The sequence below is a fragment of the Myotis myotis genome, unplaced genomic scaffold (genome assembly GCF_014108235.1).
Source record: "Myotis myotis isolate mMyoMyo1 unplaced genomic scaffold, mMyoMyo1.p scaffold_m19_p_11, whole genome shotgun sequence".
NCBI lineage: Eukaryota > Metazoa > Chordata > Mammalia > Chiroptera > Vespertilionidae > Myotis > Myotis myotis.
In genome coordinates this window covers 28,312,920-28,340,544 of record NW_023416315.1, presented here as the reverse complement: position 1 = coordinate 28,340,544, position 27,625 = coordinate 28,312,920, and the positions used below count along the sequence as shown (strand labels likewise).

Sequence of the window (27,625 nt, the reverse complement as noted above, 5' to 3'; positions counted from 1 at the left end):
CTTTGAACATTTGTATTATACGATTTACACATATGTTTTGTATTCATTCCAGTTAATCATGATTGTTTTTTCTAGTCCTTACATTTACATTTGGCTTATTTATTCTAAATGGGATTCAAATAAAAGAGGAGATATATTTGGGGACTAAGAGTGAATTAAGGTGGATGATAAACTTCAGTTTTGGGAAGGATAAAGAAATCTCCACTAGAAAAATAAACATGAGTTAAAACACCCAGGATCAATCCACACCATGGTCACATTCATAGTCTGAGGTCCAAATTGATACACATTTGCCCTTGATGGTGACAGAATAATTCCAAGCCCAGTTCTCATACTATGATTAATATTGCCCCATTATTAAAATCAATAATAAACTTATTTTTATGTAGCCGAGGGGAGCATCACAGTTTCACCCAGTATGACTATTTGATTAATCCTTGTCATATTCTCCATTATACAAGTTCCATATTATCAGGTACTAGGCCTTTTTTAAATCACTAGTGTACACCCTGTTTTAATATGTGTTCAATGTTGAGCACAGAGAAGGGTTTCAATAAATATTGAAGGAGTGAATCAATAAATGCAGACATAATAGTGAAATTTCAGTGCACATAACCCCTAAATTCCATCCCTGTGTACCAGATATGAATCCTATGGCACCAAGTTTAAGTCCAGCTTGCCAGTTCATTGAACAATGCTGCTACTTTAACTCCTACCTTGGTGCAACGGCTGAGTCATAACTAGGAAGACAACTGTGACCAGAGCTGCTAGAGTCTGGGAACATTTGTTCTGTTTACTCCTTGATTCAAAATTAAATCATCACTCCCCATCAGGAGCTTTGACCCAGTAAATCATTTCTTCCCTCTTGACACTATTTATTTAGTTGACTCTGAGGACACCATACTATCCTGGGTCTTCCTGTTGCATTAGCCACTTGTTGTAGACTCTTTGGCTGGCTCCCCTGCTTCTTAAATTCTTGTATTTTCATTGTTTAAATAGTGGCTGTCTTGCCCAGCTGGTGTGGCTCAGTGGTTGAGCATCAATCTATGAACTATGAGGTCTCAGTTGGATTCTTGGTCAGTGCAAAAGCCCAGGTTGTGGGCTCAATCCCCAGTAGGGGATGTGCAGGAGGCAGCCAATTCTCTGTCATTGATGTTTCTCTCTCTCTCTCCTCTCTCTCTCTCTCTCTCTCTCTCTCTCTCTCTCTCTCTCTCTCTCCCTCCTTCCCTCCCTCCCGCCCTGTCTTTTCTCTCTGAAATCAATAAAAATATATTTTTAAAAAATAGTGTCTATCTTTAGAAGAGCTGTTAAAATTTTAATAAAGTCCTGTTTCAATTATTTTCTTTTATGGATGTGCTTTTAGTGTCTCATTTAAGAAATATTTGCCTACTGCAAGATCACACAAATTTTCTCCAATATTGTCTTCAAGACATTTTATAGTTTTCAATTTAGAATTTAGGTCTATGGCATATTTTGAATTAAATTTTGCATATGAGGTAAGCTATGAATCAAAGTTCTTTTTTTTTTGGTATATGAATGTCCATTTATTTTAGGACTATTTATTGAAAATATTATACTTTCTCCACTACATAGCCTTTGAAACTTTGTCAAAATCAATTATCAAAGAGAATAAAAAGACAAATTACCAACTGAGAGAAAATAGTTGGCAGTCATATATTTGACAAGAAACGTGCACTGGAATGAAAGAGGAACTCTCAAAATCCCATAGTAAGAAAACAATACAATTAACACAAGGTGAGAAAACTAGCAAAGAGGATATTCAGAAGGAAAATAAACAGACAAAAAGACAGTTAACATCATCGGCCGTTGGAGAATGCAAATTAAAATCATGATGAGTTACCACTGCACACATGTTAAAATGACTAAAATAAAAATTACTGACAGTATAAAATGCTGGTGAGGATGTGGCATAGCCCATACATTGCTGGTGGGAATGCATTAAAGATCAGAATGTGGAGACCATGATAATATTCCTGGCTTAATTTCTTATGACAGCAACAATATATAGTTTTTCAAAACAATTTTAACTTTATAGCATGCATTTGTCTTATTTTCAATATTAAAGAGACAACCTGTGTTAAATAAAAAGATGCAGCCCATATCAAAATAAAAAATCAAGGTGACATTTTAGATATGACATAAAACATAATAACATAAGGAGAGGTATTTAGAAAAAATTAAGATTGATGATTTTTTCCTTGCACCTTCCTTACTGGAATTATTTAAGGATAAATAGTTCTTTAGAACTAGCAGGACAAACAAGATCCTTCTCACTGCCAAATCAATGAACGTCTCATGTTCAAAAGGACTTCAGCTTTTGCCTAAGCCAGTTCCTCATTTTTGATGACAGCAAATGAGTGGTTCATTTTCTTTTTTACAGTGTTATGCCCTTTAGCTAATTATAGTAAAACTGCTGCACTTGTTTGGTGAGAATATTTTCAACATTCCATGCTGCACATTTCCATTGTTCACAGCCAGACCACTTTAAGTTCTGAGCCTAAAGACAGCTTTCAAAACATAAAGGCTAAATAAAGTGAAAATAGAATGATGTGAGATCTTAATATCAATTGCAAGTGGTCTGTCTTGAGTTGTTTATAAATCTAACTGCCCTTTCCAGTGCCTGCTCAGGCTGTGTAATGAGAAATTTAGGATAAAGGCTCAGAACAATTTACTTAAGCTTCACAGGTTAAAGGTCAACTCATGATTTAAAACTTTTACTTGAAACTTTATAGAATTAAGTAATGCTCTCCACAGGTCAAAAGAGTGACTGGTGTGCTGTTCACTTCCTGGTATACATTGCCTAATGTATGGAGAAAAAGGCATATAAAGCATAAAAGAATCATGATAAATGTTTGACACTGTCAGCATAAATAATTAACAATCATTTCTCCTGACTGTATTTGGTGCTATTGCTGTTAAGCAAAATACTTTCCAAACCCAAAGCTCTACTACTTAAAATTCAGTCCTAAAGATCTTTTCCTGGGATTGATTCCTATTTCTACCAACATCTCTGTGTCAGCACCCAACCAAGAGTTTAGCTTGTTGTCAGCACAGATAGATAAGGCTCATACATACTAGTAGACCATATTTATTGAATTATTTCCTATCATGGCCTCATTGAAATGCAAAATGCTTGCTGCTTAGAAAAGCAGAAAGCAATTATTCCAATCTGGAGTTTGCGGGCAGAATGTCAAATGAAATTTCAAGGTCCTAATGTATAAAATTGATAGCTGAGAATGATGAGTGTATCAAGGACATTTTGGCTTATTAATTACACAAACAATGCATGCTCATGACAGAAATATTCATATCTTTTTATATATATATATATATATATATATATATATATATTTTATTGATTTTTTACAGAGAGGAAGGGAGAGAGATAGAGAGTTAGAAACATCGATGAGAGAGAAACATCGATCAGCTGCCTCCTGCACATCTCCTACTGGGGATGTGCCCGCAACCCAGGTACATGCCCTTGACCGGAATCGAACCTGGGACCTTTCAGTCCGCAGGCCGACGCTCTAGCCACTGAGCCAAACCGGTTTCGGCGAAATATTCATATCTTGTTAGGCATAAGTAATTTCTATTGATTTGTCAACTGTAGCTTATGTATAGTAACCCCTAATTCTCGACTCGGAGTCCAAAGTAGGAAATAAGATGCAGCAAAAAACTTTAGATTTAAGAGTTTGAGTGAGAGGTGCTTATGGGACTTTCAAGTGGGTAATCCCCAGGAGGCCCTGAACCTGTGGATGTGGTGGTATAGAAGAGAAACCTGGAGTAAAGAGGCAGACTTGTGTCAACAGCTCCATCAATGGGAAGAGAAAACCCACTGTGTGGAAGAGTTTGCACAGATGAGGAAAGAATTCTTTTGGGATGGGTAGAAGAAAGTCCAAGAACAGAAGGAAAAGCAGAGGTAAGAACAGAGCACGGCATCAAAGAAGCCAAGAGAGAAGAGAGTTCAAGGAGAAGAGATTTGCCCACAGCGTCATTAGACGATGCTGAGGCATCAGGTAGGATAAGTATCCCAAAGTCTCCAATTCTTTTAGACATTAAGAGATCATGGTTGACATGGGCTGGTAGGTTTCAGCAGCATAGTGTGACTAGTCAGGGACCAGCCAGAGGCAGAGAAAGAAACGAGGTGCAAGGGGCAAAATGCAGGGTGGAGGAGGATCTGAAACAATAGGGAACCCTAATCTTATTCCCTTAGAGATAGTCAAAGGTAAGGAAGCAATGGTATTCCGAGTTCTTACCCCATGATCTAACAATAATACATCTGTCTGGGTAAGCTATTCAGGTTTTCCTTGATGAAGCTTCTAAAAATAATGCAGAAGCCAGCCTAAAGGAAGGCATAAAAAACCAATACACAATTCCTTTCTAAGAAGTGGTATGACCTTGCTGGGGAAGAGGAAATTCTGGCAGAAGCCTAATTTGGGAAGGCCAAGGGACAGCTTGGAAACATTCGGCTGGGGTCCCCTTTGCTGCTGTAGACCAGGTGTGGTGACTGTGGAAATAAATAGAAATCACTAAATAAAATTCATGGAGATCAGAGCTTCTCCTGACAGAACGCGTTATTTCTTCCCCAATTTTCACCAGTACACCAAGAAAAAAATACTCTCATCTATTCTTATATTTCCTTTTATTTTGAGACAGTTTTCAATTGGACTTACATTCAAGATACTATCTTTCCCAAAGGTCCTAAAAAAGGCATTTGAAATTAACTTTAAAGTAGATACCCACTTAAAAAATATTTATGGCTCAGGTAGTTGGTGCACCTATAATATGCCACGTTATTTGATAACTAGAGGCCCAGTACACAGGATTCATGCACAGGTGGTGGAGGGGGGCGCCTGTGGGGATCAGCCTGCTGTGGGACCATCACTCATCCCAGTCAGTCCAGTGGTGCTCCCCCTGTGGGAGCGCACTGACCACCAGGGGGCAGCTCCAGTGTTGAGCGTCTGCCCCCTGGTGGTCAGTGTGCATCATAGCTACAGATCGACTGGTCAGTCTAGTTCCACTGTTCAGTCACTGGGCTTTTATTATATAGGATATTTATGTTATAAATAAAAAATACTGAAAAAAATAATTTTGCCTTTGAATAGTTTCAATAGAAATATAATATTGAAAGGACTATAATTTTATAGCATTTTATCTTATATATCCTCAGTTTCTTGAATTACTGGTGGATGTCTTTTAAATAAGTTATTTTTCCAGTTTCCCAGCCTTATTTTCAAATGCCCAAATTTATAGTGTGAAAACTGAGAAAGAAGACTCCTAGTAAGCAGGGCTCCTGCTAATAATGGCTTTGGGAATGAGAAAAGAGAGGTGATGGTTGCACAACACTGTGAATGCACTAAGTTCCACTGAATGGTACACTTTAAAGTGGTTAATTATTTCTTAACTAGAGGCCCGGTGCACGAAATTCATGCACTCAGCAGGGGGAGGGGTCCCTCAGCCCAGCCTGTGCCCTCTCACAGTCCAGGAGCCCTCAGGGAGTGGGCCTAAGCTGCCAGTCGGACATCCTTAGCTCTGCCGAGGAGACAAGAGAGGCTCCCACCATCACCACTGTACTCACCAGCTGTGAGCCCAGCTTCTGGCTTCTGGCTGAGTGGTGCTCCCCCCTTGTGGAAGCGCACTGACCACCAGAGGGCAACTCCTGCATTAAGCGTCTGCCCCCTGGTGGTCAGTGCTCATCATAGCAACCGGTTGTTCCGCCATTCAGTCGATTTGCATATTAGCCTTTTATTATATAAGATTTTACCTCAGTGAAGATAAATACTATCAAGTTACATTTTCTGTGTTTTTACTTTAAACATCACATGTGTTGATAAATAATGTTGATACCTTTGTATGACAGTTAAAAGGATTATTTTAATATCACAGTTAATTATTATTCATAAAAGCAAAAAGGTAGGGAATAAGCTTTGTGGAAATGCCTTTGCATCTATGCTTTCTGCTCAGAATATTTCCCAAAGTCTGTCTGTCTACAGAGTCCAACTCATTGGACAGTTTCTGACAGAAGCCTTCCCCATTGCCTAAAAATACATTTCCTCTTTTTTGTACTTCTGTCTAGCCTTAGTTTCTGCCTAGTCCTCCCTGTTAGACTGAAAGCTCTTTGAGGACAAGCTCATGCTGTTTTCCTCTTTGTATTTATCTATCATATAGTATATGGCCAGTCAATGCTGCTTACATTAAAACACATTCATTTGTAGTTATTTAAATGGAATTTTCTTTCTCAACTGGGCTTTGCAAACAATTGTTTTATTGTAATTTTTCTCAAATGCTCCATTCATTTGGAAGAAAGAAAGTGGACATAGAAACTTAAAATTGGACCTGGCTAGTTGGAAAGATAATCTCTTATTTGTCCATTGTCTTTCTTTAAGAAGAAGTATTTCTTATTGCTTTACCATGAAATTAGCTGCTAACCACTTGTTTCTTATATTTTGTTTCTTTTTATTTTAAAGAAAAATATTTTCTTGATTTCTCTCGAATGTCTTCTTGGTCTATTCATCATAAGCAAAGCAGTTCAGTTTTCTAACAAATACCTTTGATTGTGCAGGATCCTGTTGGTGACAGTCACTGTTCTTGAAAGAATTAGATATGGTCAATATAGGTCAACTATAAAGACATGAACTCATTTAAGGACAACAGTGGAACAATTATTCAATGAAAAGTTATAGGCAATAAAATACATTGGTCATAACACAGTTATTTATAAAATAGTTACTTATAAAATATTTAAAACTATTTATAAAATAGTTTATGCTGTATATCAATTTTTTTTTTCCATGAAACAATACTTCATGCAGAATAAATCAGGATGTGGTGCCAAAATTTGAGCCTTCAGAAGTGGCTGAGTTTAAAGATCTGGGGACAAAGATATGTGAAACGAGACATCTGGATATATAAGCAGAGACTAAGGAGGTCGATGTCAGGGGAGCCAAGAAAGGAGATTTTTATTTGGAAAATGAACAAAGAAAACCTGCGTCTCCAGAAAAAGATTAGAAAGCTCTGAGGAAGTAAGGAATCATAAAATGCATGAAATGGAATTGCCAATTTATTCACATCCTCACTCAGGTTTGAAAAGAAAATATAGCCTCTTCACTTCTCTTTAACAACAGATCATCTTGATGATATAAACCTAGAAGATAAAAGAAGAAAAGTCTAAAATTTGATCTCATACCAAAAAAAAAAAAAGCTAAATCACTAACATATTAATCTTTGGTAAAAATGAGCGGGATCTTAGAGGCTCTCTTATTCATCCTTTTCAGAAATGGTTTTTGCCGTTTTGTGGCACGTGATTGATTTGACCTCGATAGAGACTGTGGGCAGGGTCGCCTCTGAAAACTCTAGAACCCTGTGGAGAGTGCTGGCCTGGGCTGCCTCGTGGGCCAGTGGAAGGACACCCAGAGCATCTGAGCAGTGCAGGCATCTGCTGTGCGAGCCTGAGCTGGGGGAACTCGGGGCCTGAACACGCTGGACTTGGTCGGGCACAGTCATCTTCCCGCTGACTCAGCCCCCCAGTAAGCTTCGGCACTAGATTACACAGCTACTGAGCCTTGGCTTCGGAGCTCCATAGAGCAGCCCACAGCCTAACTCTCAACTTTCTTCCGCATTCCCCCTTAGGAAAGACAGGCACTTGTAGGTCCTATTTATGACACTCGGGAAGCAGATGTAGAGGAAAGCCAAACTCGGGTGTTCTCTCTGCCTAATCACTCGTCAGCACCACACTTACCTGCCATGTTGGGCCCAGATTGACAGGAGACTTTTGAGAGCATCTCATCCCTTCACACACCTTTCCGCAGTAGCACTTCAGCCTGGAAAGGGGAGACAGAGACATGAGTTTTTTTACGGCTTCCTCTACCTGCCCCTCTCTTTCTCTTCCCATCAACCCTTGGAACCAAAAGGGTAAGACTTTCCTTCTTCCTCTTTCTTTCTGACTAGAATTTTTTTTTTTTTTTAACTCTATGATCAATCTTGCTAGGCCAGTTTCTAAAAGTTTTCAAGGGAAAAATATAAGCGTTTAGAAAATCATTTCGAAGTCTAGCTTTCAATCCAATGTCTGCCTGCTTATTGCCTTTGGGAATACTAGTATCTTTCTTTTTTCTTTGCCTTTCTACTGAAAATCTCCTAATTTCCCCTAAACTCACAAGTGTGTCTAAGGAAACAACCATTCACAAGGAAATGAAAAAATCATAAGCACATTACATTTCTCAAAATATTATATCCAGTATAGTCTCATATAATGCTAGTCTTTCTCTAATAGTGCTTCTGTGCTTTATGACATTTTTCTTAAGAGAACACGGAAGTTCGATTTCTAAACTTTTAATGCCCTTTCTTTTTTTAATACTTTATATTTTAGAGCAGTTTTAGGTTTATAAAAAATTAAAAAGAAGTACAGAGATTTCCCATATAACCCCTCTGCCTCCACGTATACCTACCCCGCTCCCCTTTATCAACCTCATACCTCACTCTCTAGGATGGTACATTTTTTTATTGAGGCTAAACCTACATTAACACATCATAACCACCCAAAGTTCATAGTTTACATTATAATTCACTCTTGGTATTGTACTTTCTATGGGTTTAGAGACAAATGTATAATGATATACATCATCATTATAATATTTTCCTCACCTTCTCTTTTCATTATTTTTTCCATGCTTATATTTCTTTCTTTCTGGGTAACTAACTTCTTAGTTTTCTGATGCTATAAAAACATAATGTTTACTTTTACTTACTAAGTTGTTCATATTAATTTCTGCATCTTAGATACAAGCTAACTGGGTTTGTAAAACTTCTGTACTATATACACTAGCATTTAAATACCTCTTTGAGCTCCATTGTGTTTATGTATTTTCTTTACGGCACTTCAATTCACAATGGTGATTTTAATTCAGATATTTGCCTTCCAAGATGCTGGTTCCACCATGTATAATTCATATCATACCCTTTTATAGAACACTGCCTGATGTTATCTGCGAAATTAAAAAGGATGCCTTTTATTGTCCCAATAGTATTTGATTGTATTTACCTATTGAGGTTTTTTTTTGATAGTGAGAAAAACTTTAGGCATGTTTATAGTAATGTATCTTTCATTTTTTCTGAACTCATTTTAATAGTTGGTAGTTCCACTCCAGTTGTTTTTAAACACTTAAACTACAGCTATATTTTTGGCAGGGGAAAAAATTTAAATTTGAGGTTAAACACTGCAAACTTCAGAGTCAGTGAACCAAAAATTCAACTGTGTGACTTAATCATTTAAAAAGTGATAGACACTGTTTTGACTACAAGTACTAGTCATACCAGTGGGAAAGGACGTTTGAACTAGAAGATAGAGACATAAACTCATTTTAATTTCTCTACCTCTTCCTTGACGGTTTTTATCAGATTACCATGTAGAGCAACTTGCCATTCTGTGGTTACTCACTTCTAAAATTATAAATGTCGAGAAGTACCAGATATCACCTTGGACTCCAAAGTGTGATTGTTTTGGGGGTATGTAGTTTCATACCCAAGTGAATCATTCTGCCAAGAACCTTGAGAATGTCAATCTAGTCTAGACATTTCAATCTTAATAACTGATACACCAGCCATGGCAGAAGATTATATATCTTTAGAAAGAGGATGTGGGCGTAAAATAGTGCAAATATTAAATCCACGAGACCTTGACTAGTCATTTCCTCTGCTGAGCCTTTTCATTCCTACCATTATTATTATCACTTATATCAATAACTGTTCATCAAGTGACCGAATATCTTTTAAAATAATCTTTTCCTGTACTATTTGTATTTCCAGCATGTAATATGATGCCTGCTTTAGTAGCTCCAACAAAAATCTATTACTGAATGAATAATAACTTCAAAGGACTTACAGGAAAGCCATTGTAAATGCTTTCTTATACTTTTATTCAACTCCTCTTTTCCTCAATCTTTTCTCTAATTCCTAATGGCTTCTTGGAATTTGTCACTGATTTTCACAATATTCTCCTACTTAATCAACTGGCAGATATGACAATAGCTATGAATAATGATGTAAGTGTTATTGTTATTTTTGAAATAGGGAAATCAAGTTTAATTGCAAGCTATTACTTAACTTTGGGGGAATATCAGTCAATTTAGCATAAATAAATATACTAGACATGGTCATAGCAATTAAAATAAAAGTTTTGAAAACTGGATGGTAATATTACCCCATGCTACTTTTTGAAGCTACAGTCTTTAGAAGGTTTTGAGAGTTTGGAATCAGCTGGTAAATACAATTTGAATCCAATAGAATCTCATGAAATATTTAGATGAACATAATATAGAAGGATCTATACCACTACAAAAAAAATTAAATGTATGTATTTTTTCTCTTTAGTGAGAAAGGGGATCATTCTCTGTGCAATAAGAATAGCAAATTCTTTCAGAGTCACCAGGGGTAGCATCCCTTAGAAGGATAGATATAATGGGAAGTTCCTCTTTGCCTGGGAGAGAATTATGTGAGTATCTTTTGGGTTTTGAGAACTGAAAAGAAAAACTGCCCGTGGATTTGGCTAAACCAAAGTCAGGGCTGCTATTTAGGTGATATGGCCATATCGGTTGTGAAATTATAAATATTTCTGTTAGTGAGTATATGGTTGCTTCCTGCTTTCTTTGCCCTGTTTCTTTTCCTGGAAGCAGTAACTCTCCTTACAATCAAGCCACGAACTTCAGCATGCCCAGTGGCCTCCAGGATTCTTCTTCAGTTCTAGGGCTTGCTTTAGTTTTGATTCCTATGGACACACACATTGTCACCTGCTGGGGGATTTTGAGTGTAGGTCTGCCAATCAAAATGGGGTAGAATCCCCTTCATGGCAAACCTGAATGAGTGTTTGTTCCAGTACCTAAGATAACAGGCAGAGCAGGGGACCCAGACCCTGGCTACTATGCCATGTCCACACCTCAGATACAGCTTTACCCATTTTAACTCTAGTACTCCACTAGAGGGATGCCATTACCACCCAGGTACTCAGACATAACTACCATCACATTCTAAAGATACCTGTCCCCACAAAGGCACACCTTATGCCCATGGCTTTGGTCTATAACATGCATATTCCCACAGCTTAAGCTCTACACTTCACACCCACAAAGGTACAGGGAGTAGAAAGATCTTCAATCTCAATGGTTGAGGTGACTTTCAAAAACATTCTACAGTGCATAATATTGGGGAGACATCTGTCCCATTCAAGGGTATGGAGTGCTAATAACCTGGCCCACAACTGGCTAAGGCCAACCTTTACTGTCCCACCAGAGCAATTCTTTAGCAGACTGGGCATCAAGACAGGAACAAGCTAGTGCACACTGCACCATGAAACACACAAAAGCACCAAAGAATATGTACAAGTAAGACATATTATTTCTTCCTGAACTCAACTTACATTAAATACAAATAAATAAATAAATAATAAATAAACATGCTCTTATTTGAGAGAAACTTTTCCCCCCTCTTCTTTATCATTTTATCAGCTTTCCTTTTGACGAAAGATCTCAAGAACCTGTTGCCATTTTTTTTTCTGGTCCATTTTTTCACTCTAATGCCTATGTCTTCTTGATTCTTAGCTCCTTATTTTTAATCAACCATTGTAGACAGAACAATGGTCTCCCAATTCTGTCCATGCTCTAATTCCTGGAACCTGTGAACCTATTGTGTTACATGGCAGAAGGGAATTAGGTTGCAGATGAAATTAAGGTTGTTCACCAGCTGAATTTAAGATAGGAAGATTATTTTGGATTCTGGATTCTTGGTGGACTCCATCTAATTCCAGTCCTTAGCAGAGAACCGTTCCTGGCTATGGTCAGAGAGAGAGAGATGATGATGGAATAATGGCCAGAAAGATGCTACTCAAAAAAGATTTGACTCACCATTGCTGGCTTTAATGGTGGAAGAAGTGGGCCATGAACCAAAGAATCTAAGCAGCCTCTAAAAGCTGAAAAGGGCAAGGGAATAAATCCTTCCCTTGAAAGCAGGATGGGGAACATTGAGCCTGTGGGCCATATAAGGCCCAAGAAATTATTTGGTCTGACCCTGCCATGGAATTAGAGGTGAGTTAATTAAATGTTTGACCAAATATAGCGGGCCCACAAATGATGTTATAAATATCCAAATGGTTCTTGGCAGAAAAAAGGTTCCCCACCCCTGCTAGAAAGGAATGCAGCCCTGCTAACACCTTGATTTTTAGCCCAGTGAAACCCATGTTGAACTTCTAACCTATAGAACTATAAGATGGAATTTGTATAGTTTAAGCCATTAAAGTTTGGTAATTTGATACACTCAGCTATAGAAAACTAACATACTAACATTCCTCCCCCCCTAAAAAAAACCCAAAACTAAATAAGAGACATTTATGATAATGACACAGCTCTCTTGGGGCACAATTTCTGGAGCCAATTAAAAAACAAAAACAAAAAAAACTCCCCCTCAATTCCCTTTCAGTTTGAGAGATTTTAGCTTCGTTGTTGGTCTCAGTCCCACTAACAAATTTTTTCTGAAGTTATTAAGAAAACCATCAGGGTGAGACATGCTTTAAGACACAACAGAGAACTATGAGGCCCTTTGATGCTCTACAAGTCATAGCGTGAAGTTAATGTTCCTGAAAGAGAAATTCACACTGTCTTGTCCAGTTCCAGTTCTCAACATCTATCAGTTGGGATTTCCCCATCACTAGTGAAACTCATCTGAGGCCTTACTAGAAGCCCATCAGCTGTGAGGACTGGCTGCCACCGCTGACCACCTCGGGGGATTACCTGTACAGGGGCCCACCCCACAGAGCAGGGCTTCATTAGGGCTCTGGTGCCCACTGAATCTGCCCCTTGAGTGTGTCCCTGGTGGAGGTGGTTGGTGTTTGGGGATGTTCTAAAGCTGTTCATCTGGTATGCTGGCTCTAGGGCCTCCCAGAGGTGCAGGCCAAGGTCAGCTGCTGCCTCTCCCTTGTCCCACGGTCCCTATGAGTTAGTTACAGAGGGATCATGCTTACGTTACAGGGCAGCTGTTAGGGTCAAATGAGAATAATGGTGAAAGCACATTTTAAGCTGTAAATTAGCATCTGGTGAAAGTTGTTATAAATATGGCCATTTGCATCCCACATTAGATTTTTAGCTCTTGTAGGTAACTACTCCTGTAGGTAATAACTGACTTATTACTACTTCTCTGATATTATGGCTAATAATAATGCTATTTACAAGAATCCTAGGAGGTACATGATAGGTAAAACATATTTAAAAAATCTGTGACTGCTTGGAAGAAATTTTCATACCTTTTAACATTCATAAAATCCATAATGCATGAAGTTTTTAAGATGCATTTTTTTTTAACTAAAGGAGGTGAAATGAAGGAAAATGGGAAGGAGGAGGAAGAGAAAAAGCAGAGAGAAGCTTCTTTTGTTTATTTTTAATTACATTGGTGAATTTTGTATTATGGATACCTTTTTGTTCTTTACAGGTGATAGTGTCTGAGAAGGAAAAGAATCAGGGAACATAGATTTTGAAAGCTAAAAGTTTTCTTTTAATCATACACTTCAAGCTCTTTATTTTACAGTTGAAGAAACTGCGACGTAGAGATGAGACAGGAATGGCATAGCAATTTAAAATCTGATATTGGCAGATTAACTTTTTGCTAAAGGATTTGCAGTTATCTTCGAATATGGTGTTCTTCTAGAAAATCAGACACTGCTGCTTCTGTTTCTTATAATGGCATCGTTATTTCCTAGGGAGTCTCTCCAATGTGATAGGAAGTTCTTTTCTGAAAGCTATGAATAATAGCCTCTATGCTTTGTCAGGCGCTGTAACTATAATGCAGGGAACAATACCCCAGTTCCCTAGTGGATTTAATGAGCCTCCCAAGGCTACTAATTTGCTATGATGGAGTAGTTCAGAATTCAGGAAGATTAGATTCTTCTTTATTATATCAGTGCCCCTTTATTTTGTTAACCTAATGCCCCTAACATTTCCTGCTATTATACTACTTTCCTTCCTTCTTTCCCCTATGTCCTTAAATGATTCCTATATGTTTTATCAGCTTTACCTCTCACCCCTTAATTTGCTTTTTTGACTGTTTTCCATAAGCCAATATTCCAAGTGTCAGGGACTTCTCTGCTAGACAAATTTAAATGTCTTTTCTTAATTTTCTCCTTGATTTCTTTGTCATTAAATTAAACAGGTTTGGCTATTGCCCTTCATTCATCGCTTGAATTCTATAATTCTAAACAATAAACATCCTGACCACCCCTCCAATTACACTTCATCTTTCCGTCTCTTTCCTGCTCACTGGTTTTCTCACTGTTTTCTTTCAACACATTTATCGATGTTGATGGCCTGAATGATCACATCCATGTTGATGATCCCCAAATCTTGGTGTCTAGTCCTGATCTCGAATGAATATTGTAATTTATAATTTCAGTTGTTCTTCTCTTAGATCTCCTGCCATATCCTAATTTAACATATCTAAAACTAAAATTATTATCCCCTTTCCAATACACCATTAAAAAAATAAAACTACAAATGTCTAAATTTTTGCACTTCAAGCATGTAGTTAATTTTGTTCCTACTTTAAAAACATATTTGAAGAACTATGGATTATTTTATTATTTTTTCTGAGTTTTCTTAGTGAATGCCTTTATTTCTATATGTGCTGTCATCAGATATAGAATGTGTCCATCCATCCATCCATGCAACAAACCACCATCATCCCCTGGCTAATTTTCCTCCAGACAAACCTACTTGTAAGTGGTCTGTACAAGCAACCTTCATTGCCAGGTTTTACTGGATTAGTATACAAAGTCTTCCGGGGTCTATCAAGTAGTTCCACTTCGTAGCATTGCTAGACTTCACCTGATTTTAACCTGACTTTATTCTGAATTAAGCACCACACACCCAACTTTTATGTTACAAAGGCTGAGAACAGTACAGTGGGAGACCAGCCTGTCATTTGTTCTTAATCAGGTTGGGAACCACTCAGGAATAAAAAACATGGAGAAAAATGTCCACTCACAATGCTAGTTTATTTAATAGTTTTCTGATACCAAAGTTATCCTCACTCATGAGAACTATATATATATATATATAAAAGCCTAAGCGACCGAATTGAAGCATCCATCTAATCTAATAAAAGGGAAATATCCAAATTGACTGCACCTCCGCTATACCCCAAGCCACACCCACCAGCAAATCAGAGCGACTCTATGCAAATTAACCCAACCAAGATGGCGGCCGGCAGCCATGGAGCTAGAGCAAGCAGGAGGCTTGGTTGCCCCAGCGATGGAGGAAGCCAAGCTTCCCGCCTGCCCTGGCTAGCTGTGGCGTCCATTCAAGGCAACAAAGTTTCAATTATAGAAGATAAATAAGTCCCAGATACCTGCTTCCAGCCATCTCCACAGGGAGCTTGGGTGGCTGGGGTTCTGTGGCCAGCCTGCAAACAGCCATCAGCCCCTCACCCAGACTGGCAGGGAAACTCAGCGGGGACCCCTACCCTGAAGGGGCTGTGGCCAGCCTGAAAACAGCCCTCAGCCCCTCACCCAGGCTGGCCAGGCACCCCAGCGAGACCCCCACCCTGATCCGGGAACCCTTCAGGGCAAACCAGTTGACCCCAACCATGTACCAGGCCTCTATCCTATATAATAAAAGGGTAATATGCAAATTGACCCTAACAGCAGAAAGACTGGGAATGACTGGTCACTATGACACACACTGACCACCAGGGGGAAGACGCTCAATGCAGGAGCTGCCCCTGGTGGTCAGTGCACTCCCACAGGGGGAGCTCTGCTCAGCCACAAGTCAGGCTGAAGGCTGCCAGTACAACGGTGGTAGTGGGAGCCTCTCCCGCCTCCTCAGCAGCGCTAAGGATGTTCGACTACAGCTTAGGCCTGCTCCCCACTGGCAAGTGGACATCCCCCAAGGGCTCCCAGGCTGCCAGAGGGATGTCTGACTGCCAGCTTAGGCCCATCCCCCAGGGAGCGGGCCTAAGCCAGCAGATGGTCATCCCCTGAGGAGTCCCAGACTGCAAGAGGGCACAGGCCGGGCTGAGGGGCCCCCCGAGTGCACAAATTTTTGTGCACCAGGCCTCTAGTCTTATATAAAAACTGCTGTTTGAAATTTTAACCCTGCTAATTTGGCTTCTGTAAATGCTTGCTTGCTTAAATAGTGAGGGGAAAAAGACTACTCCCATTCCAGAGAGGCCATAAACCAGCCGTGGGCAAACTACGGCCTGCGGGCCGGATCCGGCCCATTTGAAATGAATAAAACTAAAAAAAAAAAAAGGACCGTACCCTTTTGTGTAATGATGTTTACTTTGAATTTATATTAGTTCACACAAACACTCCATCCATGCTTTTGTTCCGGCCCTCAGGTCCAGTTTAAGAACCCATTGTGGCCCTCAAGTCAAAAAGTTTGCCCACCCCTGCCATAAACTATGTCCCAGACAGAGTTATCAGTGCTGGTACTTGGCCAGGACTTGAGATATGGTCTCATGGTCCCTTCCCAGCATGCAGGCCTTCTTTCTCAGAAGGCCCAGAAGTCTCATTCCAAATTTGGGAGACAAAGGACTGGAAAAAGTATAAATAGTGAAAGTTTCCTTCATGTTGGGGGGCTCAGAATTTGAAAGACACATTTTTCTCTGGGCCTGTGCATAATTGTAATTAAAATGTAATTTCCTTTCTCTAAGCGTGGCTTGGTTTTTTTCTGGTCTTCCATAACAGAATGACCAAACAACCGTTTGACCGGTTGCTATGACATGCTCTGACCACCAGGGGGCAGGCGCTCAATGCAGGAGCTGCCCCCTAATGGTCAGTGCACTCCCACTGCAGCAGTGCCACTCAGAAGACCAATAGGTGCCAGACACCAGGCTCATGGCTGGCAAGCTCGAGCCTCTCCCGCCTCCATGGCAGCATGCTACTGAGTGGGAACAGTGGGGATCCGGCCAAAACCAGCAGTCTGACATCCTCCCCCAGGAGTTCCCGATTGTGAGAGGGCACAGGCCAGGCTAAGGGACCCCACCAGTGCACAAATCCGTGCCCCTGGCTTCTAGTTAATTCATAATATCTAGTTGTCATTTCTAGATTTTGCCAAAGAGTTACTTCCCTTTATGTAGTACAGCTTCCAAGAACATAGCATTTGGTTGCTCTACTCAGATAAGCTAATTTCTGTGCCAAATGTATGCATCGTTCTGTGGACTTTATAACTGCAATCTTTTTTTTAAGAACCAAGTATGGGTAATCATCTCAGGGGATAGGTATTTATATTGTAACCCTAGAAAAATGTTAGTAATCTATTATTTTTTTTCTTTAGATTTTAAATCCTATTGTTTCATAAGCACATTGGTTCTTCAACTTATGGATTCATTCATCTGAGAAATATTGAGCTACTACTATGAGATGCCAGGTCCTTTGGTCCTGAGCATAAAATGTTAACCATGATAGAGACAGACTCTGTCTTCATAGAGTGAGTAGTATCATGATAAGGGAAGTACAGAGTTCTGTGGGAGCATACGGTATTAATATTACCATCTCAATTCCACCCACTACCTGTTGGCAGTGAGATCGAAATAAAGTTGCTTAACCTCTTGAAGACTCATTTCCTCATATGTAAAATTGTGGCCAATAATAATACCTGCTTCGCAGATTTGTTATGGGGATTAAATTTTTTTAAAAGTACTCAGGACAGTGCTTAACACATAATAAGCACCCAATAAATGTTAACTGCAATAATAAAATACCATGAATTTTATGTTACAGCACCATTTTACTGTGTTCATTTTCATTTCAACCTCAAATTATTTTTTTCTTAATTCTCAACAGCAGTAATTTTTACTTCTGACTTAGTGCTAATAAATCTTCGAAATGGCCCTTTATTAAATTCCTCAGGCATTCTTTTACTCAACAAATATTTATTGGGTGCCCATTCTATTAGTGTCAGACACTAATAATAGAATACCTAGCACAACCACTAGGAACCTTGCCCTGAGGGAGCATATAGTCTCCTCAGACAGATGGGTATTGAACGGATCATCCAAGAAGAAGTGTAAGATGACAAACTGTCTTAGCACGTACATAAAAACATTTAAAGATAAAAGATAATTGTCTTTTATTAGAGGAAAGGCAATGAAGACTCAAGCTGAAACTGAAAATAAGCTTGTTCCAATATCATGTAAATGCATGCTTTCTTCAGGAATCCCAGATCCCTAATACAAGCAGAGAAAAGATTAACCTTAAAACTCCAGAATACTGTATTTCCAAAAACCTTCTGCCTCCTTGTTCTGTGAGGTAACTGACAAAAATACTATTTATTACAATTTAAAAATGGGGTATGTCATATATTAGCATTTCAAATAGGGTCATATTCTTTAGAATAGTACTTATGCTAAACACTATTTATTAGAAATGCACTATTCTATTTCAATCTAACAATGTAATCTGCAGTATGCACGTTTATTTTGCCAGTGAAGAAAAGTAGGTACACTGAGGAATATGCTGATGCATTATTTAATTTGTTTCTAGGCCCTAGTGCAAAGTCCTTAAGGATGTGGACACTGGAATTTATTTTAGTTGTAAGACCTGAGCTGATTACTTAAATTTTTAGTGCCCAGTGTCTTCATTACTAAAGTGGGGTTAATAATAGTATCTTTCTCAAATGGGTAGAATAGAATATGGCACATATTGAGAACCTAATAATGCTAATGATTAAATGTTAGCTACAGACTCTGGCTAAATTTAAATAGAGAAAAATGAACTATTTGAGACCACATAGGGCAGTGATGGCAAACCATTTGAGCTCGGCGTGTCAGCATTTTGAAAAACCCTAACTTAACTCTGGTGCCGTGTCACATATAGAAATTTTTTGATATTTGCAACCATAGTAAAACAAAGATTTATATTTTTGATATTTATTTTATATATTTAAATGCCATTTAACAAAGAAAAATAAAAAAAAATGTGTTCGCGTGTTACCTCTGACACGCATGTCATAGGTTCACCATCACTGACATAGGGTGTGATTTAGAGTGACCAGTTTGCCTGACATGGGTCTTTCAGTGCTCACAGGACAGTCCCAGACAAACAGGATAGTTAGTTACACTAAGTCTAAATTCACATATATAGTAGACGCACAGGGATCGTCCCCTGGTTCCATGACACCACTGATCTGACATAGGGATGACTACTATCTAAATCACATGGACCAATGATGAAGGTGGTGATGAATCAAGAATCATGATAAATATAATTTGGAGTACCTAAGGTTCTTGAAGTTTTGTTCTTGAATTATAAAAAAATATATATTTTATTGATTTTTTACAGAGAGGAAGGGAGAGAGATAGAGAGTTAGAAACATCAATGAGAGAAAAACATCGATCAGCTGCCTCCTGCACACCCCCTATTGGGGATGTGCTCACAACCAGTGTACATGCCCTTGACTGGAATCGAACCTGGGACCCTTCAGTCTGTAGGCTGACGCTCTATCCACTGAGCCAAATCGGTTCGGGTTTGTTCTTGAATTTTGAATTGGAATTTTGAATTTTTCTTTAATGTTTTTCATGGCCCACAATGAAATGCATGGGTCCTCAAGCACATCTGAACTAGTCACAGGGGAGATCTGCCTTTTGAGTCTTATTAAGTATGTAGCCTTCTGATTCGATTCTACTTAAAAAATAGATGAAAAAGAACAGAATTTAGCTCTCATTGTTTAACAGGTGCTTAAACAATGAGAGCTAAATTCTTGAAGAGAGAAAAGTTGAGGTGAGAGAAGAACCACTAGTTTGATCCTTAGCTAGTGCTAAGAGCAGTAGCATCATAGTAGGTAGAACAATAGAATGAGGAACAATGCTAACATTAATGCCTAAATTCTAGCATTCTTGTTTATTTTCTCTGTATTTATTTCTTACTAGAGGCCCGGTGCCCAAAAATTTGTGCACTCCGGGAGGCCCTCAGCCCGGCCCATGACCTCTTACAGTGTGGGACCCCTTGGAGGATGTCCACCCCAGTGGGGACCCTCACCCCATGGAGGTTTGGCCAGCCTGGGTGAGGGGCTGAGGGCAGTTTTCAGGCTGGCCAAGCACCCTGGCAACGTAAGCTCCCAGCCTCTCCTTTTTTTCTTTTTTCTTTTTTAATTCTGGGATTTATTTACCTTCTATAATTGAAACTTTGTTGCCTTTAGCGGAGGCCTGCGGAAAGCTTGGCTTCCTCCATCGCCAGGGGCAACCCTCTCCTGCTCGCTCCAGCTCTGTGGCCACGGCTGGCTGAAAGCAGGTATCTGGGGTTTGTTTACCTTCTATAATTGAAACTTTGTTGCTTTCAGTGGAGCTCAGAGCTGGGCCGCGGCAGGCAGGGAACCTTGGCTTCCTCCATCACTGGGGCAACCAAGCCTCCTGCTTGCTCCAGCTCCGTGACTGCCCGCCGCCATCTTGGTTGGGTTAATTTCCATATAGTCGCTCTGATTGGCTGGTGGGCGTGGCTTGAGGCATAGCAAAAGTACGGTCAATTTGCATGTTTGTCTTTAATTAGTATAGCATTCTTCTCTTGGAAGGTCTGCATATTATCCAAGTGTCTTTTCATCTCATAAATCTTGAACCTCTTATCTTCAAGCAAATGTCTAGGAAATGTAAGGTTCTCACAAAAATAAATAAATAAATAAATAAATAAATAAATAAATAAATAAATGTTGAATTGAATATCCGTTAAGACTGAAGAGATTTTTTTTTAAATATCCTTTTTATACTTTCAATTCAGTACCTATTGCAAAATTACAGATCTGTTTAAAGAGAATTGGTCAGTTCCAGGGTTAGCTGTCACACAGATGAATTTTCAGGTTGACATTTATTTGCTCTAACATCATAGGCACCCTTGACAGATCTAGCTTTGAGATGTGGCATTGCCAGTTTCCTGAGCTCACGCTCTGCTATGGACACAGTTATTGCCAATTGTTGTAATGTTGATCAAGGCAGCTACTGTATTTAGCAACTGTTCCAGTAAATCATTCTCCAGCTGTCTGGGAGTCACAGCCCATAGTCTCAAATAGATATATCTGTCATCAGTTTTATTAGCTTCAGGTTATATGTGTCATCTGTTGGTTTGGAGTGTAGTAACTGGTATGGGCAAATGTTTTTCTCAAAATATATTTTTTAAAAGACACATGATTCCCAATTTGTTTTTGTTCTACAAATGCCGAATTTATAAACAATTTTGTATTTTGACTATATAATCCATCACATTTTTTATTTTGTATCCCAGAGTCTAACTGAGACTATTAGAGATGTAAGAGGCCTCTGTGCCCTGTATCATTCCCTAGTTGCCCCCTGAGCATGTGTTCTGTGGAAAGCTGCTATGGAGGCTGGGCGAGCCTCGAACTGTTGGGGAAACTGCTAGATAAATCAGTGGGAGAACATGGCTTTACCTCTGCAGCAGAACAGCTTGCAAACTCTCTTCCTTCCTAACCTCTTTCCTAATTTGGTTTTGGGACACCCCAAGGGTATACAGAGTTTGTATCTACAGAGCAGACTGTCCCAGAAATGCTGCCTTTCAGTGGTTTAGGGCAGAGAAGCAAGGAATAAAGGGTGGGGATCCCCTGTACTTCACCATGTTGAGAAACATGGGTCAAAAGATGTTATGTATTATCATGTAACTCATTTTTTAGAAGAACTTATTTTATTTGCAAGATCTAAATTAGTTGCTCCCTGTTCTCCTGTAACACATGCTCCCGCCACAGGGCTTGAATGTAAGTAATCATAGATTTACTGATCTTTCTCCATTCCTAGGTAAGTCCCTTGAGAAGAGGAGCTGTTAGTTTTTCTAGCATCAGTGATGATAGTGCAGTGGCAGGTACTCAATAAACGATTATATAATGAATAATATTTCATCTTTATCTGCTCAGGAAATTGATCATCTCTGTATAGACGAAACCTCAACAGCATATACCTTTAATATGGCCATTTTCCCTACACACATATATACTTTAAATAATATTATGTAAATGCTCCACAAAATGAGAATTACAAAAAAAATTATTCACACTTATTATATTATTTTCATGAAGTTTGCCTCTAACTCTTTGACAAGCTGATACAAATCTGAAGAGAAAATTAGTTGTTATAAGGGGATGTGAGTAAGTAATATTTCCTAACTTGGTATAAGAGTTGTATTGTGCAAGAAATAACACTTCAGCTATGTCAAAATAAAAAAATTAGAGGAGGCTTGGAAGTGATATGAGAGGATTCATGAAACTGTTTAAAAAGAAGATGAAAATGATTAATATTGGAGGGAGGGTGCAACACAATTCAATGGGGGAAAGAATAATCTTTTCAACAAAGATCCTGGGATACCTGGATATCCAGATGCAAAAGAATGCAGTTGGACCCTTACCACACATCATGCACAAAAATTAACTTTAAGTGAACCAAATACATAAATGTAATAACTAAAACTATAAAATTCTTACAAGAAAATATAGGCCAAATCTTTATGACTTTGGATTTGGCCATGGCTTCTTAGATATGACACCAAAAGCACAAACAGAAAAAGTTGACCAATTGGACTTCAACAAAATTAAAAACTTTTGTGCATCAAAGGACACTATTAAGAAAGACCCACAGAATGGAAGCGAATATTTGGAAATCCTGTATCTGATTAGAGTCTAATAGTCAAAATATATAAAGAACTCTCAATACAACAATAAACATGGGCAAAGAATTTGAATATAATTTATCCAAAGAAGATATACAAATAGCCAATAAACACATGAAAAGATACTGAACATCATTATTCATTAAGGAAATGAAAATCAAAACCACAATGAAATATCGCTTCATATCTCCTATGATGCCTATGGTAAAAAGAACACTAAGGTGTTGACAAGGGTATGGAGAAGTTGGAACCCTCATACATTGCTAATGGGAATGTAAACGGTGTAGTCTCTTGTAAAACATAGTTAGCATACACCCAGCAATTTTACTTCTAGATATAGACCCAAGAGAAATGAAAACATGTGTCCACACAAGAACTTGTACATGAATGTTCATAGTAGCATTGTTCAAATTAGCCAGAAAGTTAAAAAAATCCATCTGTCCATCAACTGATGAGTGGAATGAAATACTGATCAATGCTACAACGTGGATGAAAACATTATGCTAAATAAAAGAAGTTAAACCCAATCCCATTTATATGAAATGGCCAGAATAGACAGATCTTCAGAGGGAGAAAGTAGATGAATAGTTTTGTAAGAGCTGGCAAGAGGGGGAATGGAGATTGACTGCTAATGAATATAGGGTTTCTTTTCGGGGTGCTGTAAATGTTCTGGAATTAGATAATATTGATGGTTTCATAACCTCGTGAATACACTAAAAACCACTCATAGGCTTTTAAGTGGTGAATTGTATTTCAATTTTTTAAAAAGGTACCTGTTTCACAGGATTGTAAGACTAAATAAAAGTATGTAAAATGCACAGGGCTATTATTCAATAAATACTAATTATCATTTTTTATAAAAATGGATTAAATTGGAAATATAGATTTTATTCATTTTTGAAAATTAAAAATAATTGCAGTTGACATAAGCTATATGGAAAGTAAATGCAAATGTGTTAAAACTTTTTTTAATTAAAAGCCATCTACAGAGCTTATGTAAGACAAATACCCACTTTCTCAGCATTTTCCTCATTAGTGCACTTTGTATTACATTGCATTGAGCTGTTTGTGCCTCTTAAAAATATCCATAATAGCCTACCCAGTTTGGCTCAGTGGATACAGCGTCAGCCGATGGACTGAAGGATCCCAGGTTTGATTTCTGGTCAAGGGCATGTACCTCAGTGCAGGCTCAATCCCACCAGGGCGTGTGTGGGAGGCAACCAATCGATGTGTCTCTCACATTGATGTTTCTCTTTCTGTGTCTCTCCCTCTCCCTTCCACTCTCTCTAAAAATCAATGGGAAAATATCCTCAGGTGAGGATTGACGAGACAAACAGATCCCCTTTACCAGCTGCTACACCCAGCTGCACCCATGCCCCTGAAGCGCTGAATGTTGGCTTGCGTGGCTCACTGCTTCCCCTTTTCCTTAAAAATTTCCTGTGCCCTGTGGAAGCCACAGCCTCCGCATCCTGGAGATTATCCTCCATCATGCCCACCCTAATAGCAGCCAGACTTCTTACCTCAAGGTGGGACCAGCTCTGTGATTCAATTCATGCTCCCGAGTCACTGGCTGAAGGGGGGTCCCGCTGCAGCCACACTCCTGGTTAGCTCCTTGTCCTGTCCTCTCCTACTTCTCACATCCCTTCTCCTGAGCACACTCCCTCTGTGAAAGCTCTTAGGAATGTGACCTAAGATAGGATGAAAAATAGTTTTCCCCTTGCAAATATTTTAGGAATAATAATTACTTATGAAATATCATTTAAAAAATATACCCAGCATGTCCTTTTGGTTTGAGGTAATTTTGTTAGATTTTAAGATGTGAACTGGAATCTTAGAAAATCTGAATCTGAACTAAATATGCCAGTGAAATTTTAAGAAATTTAATTAACTTTCCCTGTATTCACTGCTTTCAGATCATACCCAGGGTTCCTCTGACCTTCTCAAGCCTTGTTTGCTGGAGTAATGCCTACTCTTCAGGGATCAGCCTGTCCCTTCGGAACCCCTGAGTTTAGATTAGGTGTCCTCTGTATGTGCTTTCAGAGTATCTTGTACTTACCATACCCCTCAGACTCATCATACTCCCTGGTGATTTCCTGGTCACTCCCCTCACCCTGCATACCCTGTAGGTTTTCTGGATGTGAAAAGGCAAAAATCATGTCTTCTTCTTTATGCTGTTTCCACTTCTCAGTATTTATTTGTTGCAAGTATGCATCCTATATGACTATCAAATGAATAGTATACTGTGCCATTAGTGAAATGATCTGGCTTCAGCATGAAAACTAAATTACATAGTTCATCTTGAAGGACAAGTAACATACCAAACTTGTTATTGACATCTGAAAAGTGGGACATTGTAGCTGAGAAAACCTGTGAGTGACTGAACCAACAATTAAACATAACATGAATGTAAGTTTTAGGATATTTAACACCAACAATAAAATGTTCAATATTAATTCAACACATATTAAGTACTTAATATTTCACCAGCATATTCTTCAATTTCATGGGAAATATGGATCATTAGTGAAAAAATTATAAATAATATAAGACATGTTAATATGAAGAACTTATGGAACAAGCAAGTACTTTTTGGGATTGATGGGTTCAATTGGAGTAAGTAGAGAGTAGGTTTTTCAATTAAACATGAGGATGAAGAGGGAAGTATGAATTTGACATATTCAAGAAGTCATAAGAAAATTGGCATGGCCCTGGATGGTGGTTCAGTTGGTTGGAGCATTGTCCTGTAGGCCAAAAGGTTGCAAGTTCTATTCCTGGAAGGCAACTGATGGATATTCTCTCTCACACAGATGTCTCTCTCTCTCTCTCTTACTCTCTCTCTCTCTCTCTCTCTCTCTCTCTCTTTCTCCTTTTCTCTCTAATTGGTCTGATTGAAGTGGAGGCATGTGTTATGTAATGGGGAAGATACAATTAGAAAGTAAAGTTAAATTAGTTGATGGGGTATCTTAGGATAGCTATTTCAAATTGATTTAATGGACAAGAAGCAATTATATGTTCTTGAGAAGGGAAGTGGCATATCCTAATATATCAAAAAAATAGGGGCCGTCACGGCAGAAACAACCGGACAGACAACTGAACAGCAGGCTGTGTGGGTGACAAGGCCGGCATAGGGGTTAGTGAGAGACAACCAAATGACTGAACAGCAGGCTGCGTGGGGTGTCCAGGCCAGCAAGAGGGGGCAGATGGGAGCGACCAGGCCAGCGGGGGGGGGGGGGGCAGTAAGGGGCAACCAGGCTGGCGGGGGGGAGGGCAGTTAGGGGCAACCAGGCTGGTGGGGGGGTGGTTGGGTGTGACCAGGCCAGCAGGGGGGGCAGTTAGGAGCAATCAGGCCAGCAGGCAGAGGTGGTTAGGGGTGATCAGGCTGGCAGGGGAGTTAGTGAGGGGTGATCAGGCAGGCAGGCAGGCAGGTGAGCAGTTAGGAGCCAGTGGTCCTGGATTGTGAGAGGGATGCCTGACTGCCGGTTTAGGCCCGATCCCTGGGCCTAAACTGGCAATCAGACACCCCCCGAGGGATCCCAGATTGGAGAGTGTGCAGGCTGGGCTGAGGGGACCCCCAGCCTGTGCATGAATTTCATGCACAGGGCCTCTAGTGTATTCAGAACAAAGTATTTTCAGAACAAAACTTGTAGTAGCATTTCAGATGGGATGGGGAAATTTGAGGTAAGTCTGAAAACTAGGAACTATTATATTAAGGTTAGAATTTTTCTATAAAGAAATTATAGATGAAATTATGAAAGTAGGGTTTATTTATATATGTGCAAGTAAATAAATAAGTTTTTATCCACAGACTACTAGAAAATTCGATATAGTTTATTCTGTCCAATATTTAAAATTATGTTAGAAAGTAATGGGGTCTCAGTGTAAATCTCGTTTTCTGAATTCTCCTCCCCAGGAGAACTAAAAGGTGTTTATCATAGTTGGGGCTCAAATGAATTTAAGTTCTAAGGGCCCAAAACTAGAAAAAAAATTCTCAAGGAAGAAAAGCCAGTGGAACAAGTTCTTTTAGGAGAAGCAGAACAGGACTCAGCACAAGTCGAAAGGGCACAGAAGAAGACACAAACATAAATGGAGACAGTCAGGAGCCAGGCTGAAACCAGAGAGCAGAGAAGCCTCGTCAGAAATAACTGATCTGAAGAGCTTTGGCTCCCTAATGGGGGTTGGGCATGTGGGCGGGTTTAAAGGCAAAAAGTCTCTTGGCTCCACAGATCTAACAAGTGTTTCTGAAAAAGAAAAAAAAGACAAAAGATGATTAGAAAGGATTATTTTATTCCTTTAGAAAGTATGAGCTCAGAGAACACAAAGCAAAATTTTTCCAAATCTATTCAAAATCTTGACAGACATGGAGCTATGTTTATCTGTCAATTTCCTTATAGAATTTGCCTTAATGCTTCTAATTATTGCCATCATAAAAAAAGGAATATTAAGGAAATATAAAATTGAAGTGATAACTATTCATTTTAATTACAAGAAAGGTATCACCCAGCTGGTGTATCTCAGTGGTTGAGTGTCCACCCATGAACCCAGAGGTCACTGGTTTGATTCCTGATGAGGGTACATGGTCAGGTTGTGGGCTCAATCCTCTGTAGGTGATGTGCAAGAGGCAGCTTGATTGATGATGTCTCTCTCTCATCAATGTTTCTATCTCTCTATCCCTCTCCCTTCCTCTCTCTCTCTAAAGATCAATAGAAACATATTTTTAAAAAGTGTCACTGTTAACTCATGGTAATTTTTGGGAACAAGAGATTTGGAATATCTACATACCTATTGAATATGCAATTGCTTTTTCTGGGTTATTTGCCCAACAGAACCAGTACATTACAAATGTGTTTAGACCATTATTATCTGAATAAAATTAATGACAAGAAAATACCATGAGGCGATTTTGATAGCTGCTTGTATCAGGAATGCCCATCTTTCAAAAAAAGAGGAAACAATATTAAATATACTTAGATAGTT

General features: G+C 39.0%; 1 long non-coding RNA gene across 2 annotated transcripts in view; it reads right to left on the bottom strand.

The window, feature by feature from the left end:
• Positions 1–6,955: 6,955 nt before the first annotated feature.
• The window catches only part of LOC118666155, a 29,268-nt gene continuing 8,598 nt past the window's right edge, over positions 6,956–27,625 (bottom strand). For both annotated transcript variants that reach the window (XR_004970871.1, XR_004970872.1), the window contains exons 2-4: positions 24,172–24,339; positions 7,760–7,841; positions 6,956–7,165 (exon numbers count right to left, since the gene is read on the bottom strand). This is a non-coding gene — a long non-coding RNA (uncharacterized LOC118666155). The remainder of the gene's footprint in view (positions 7,166–7,759; positions 7,842–24,171; positions 24,340–27,625) is intronic.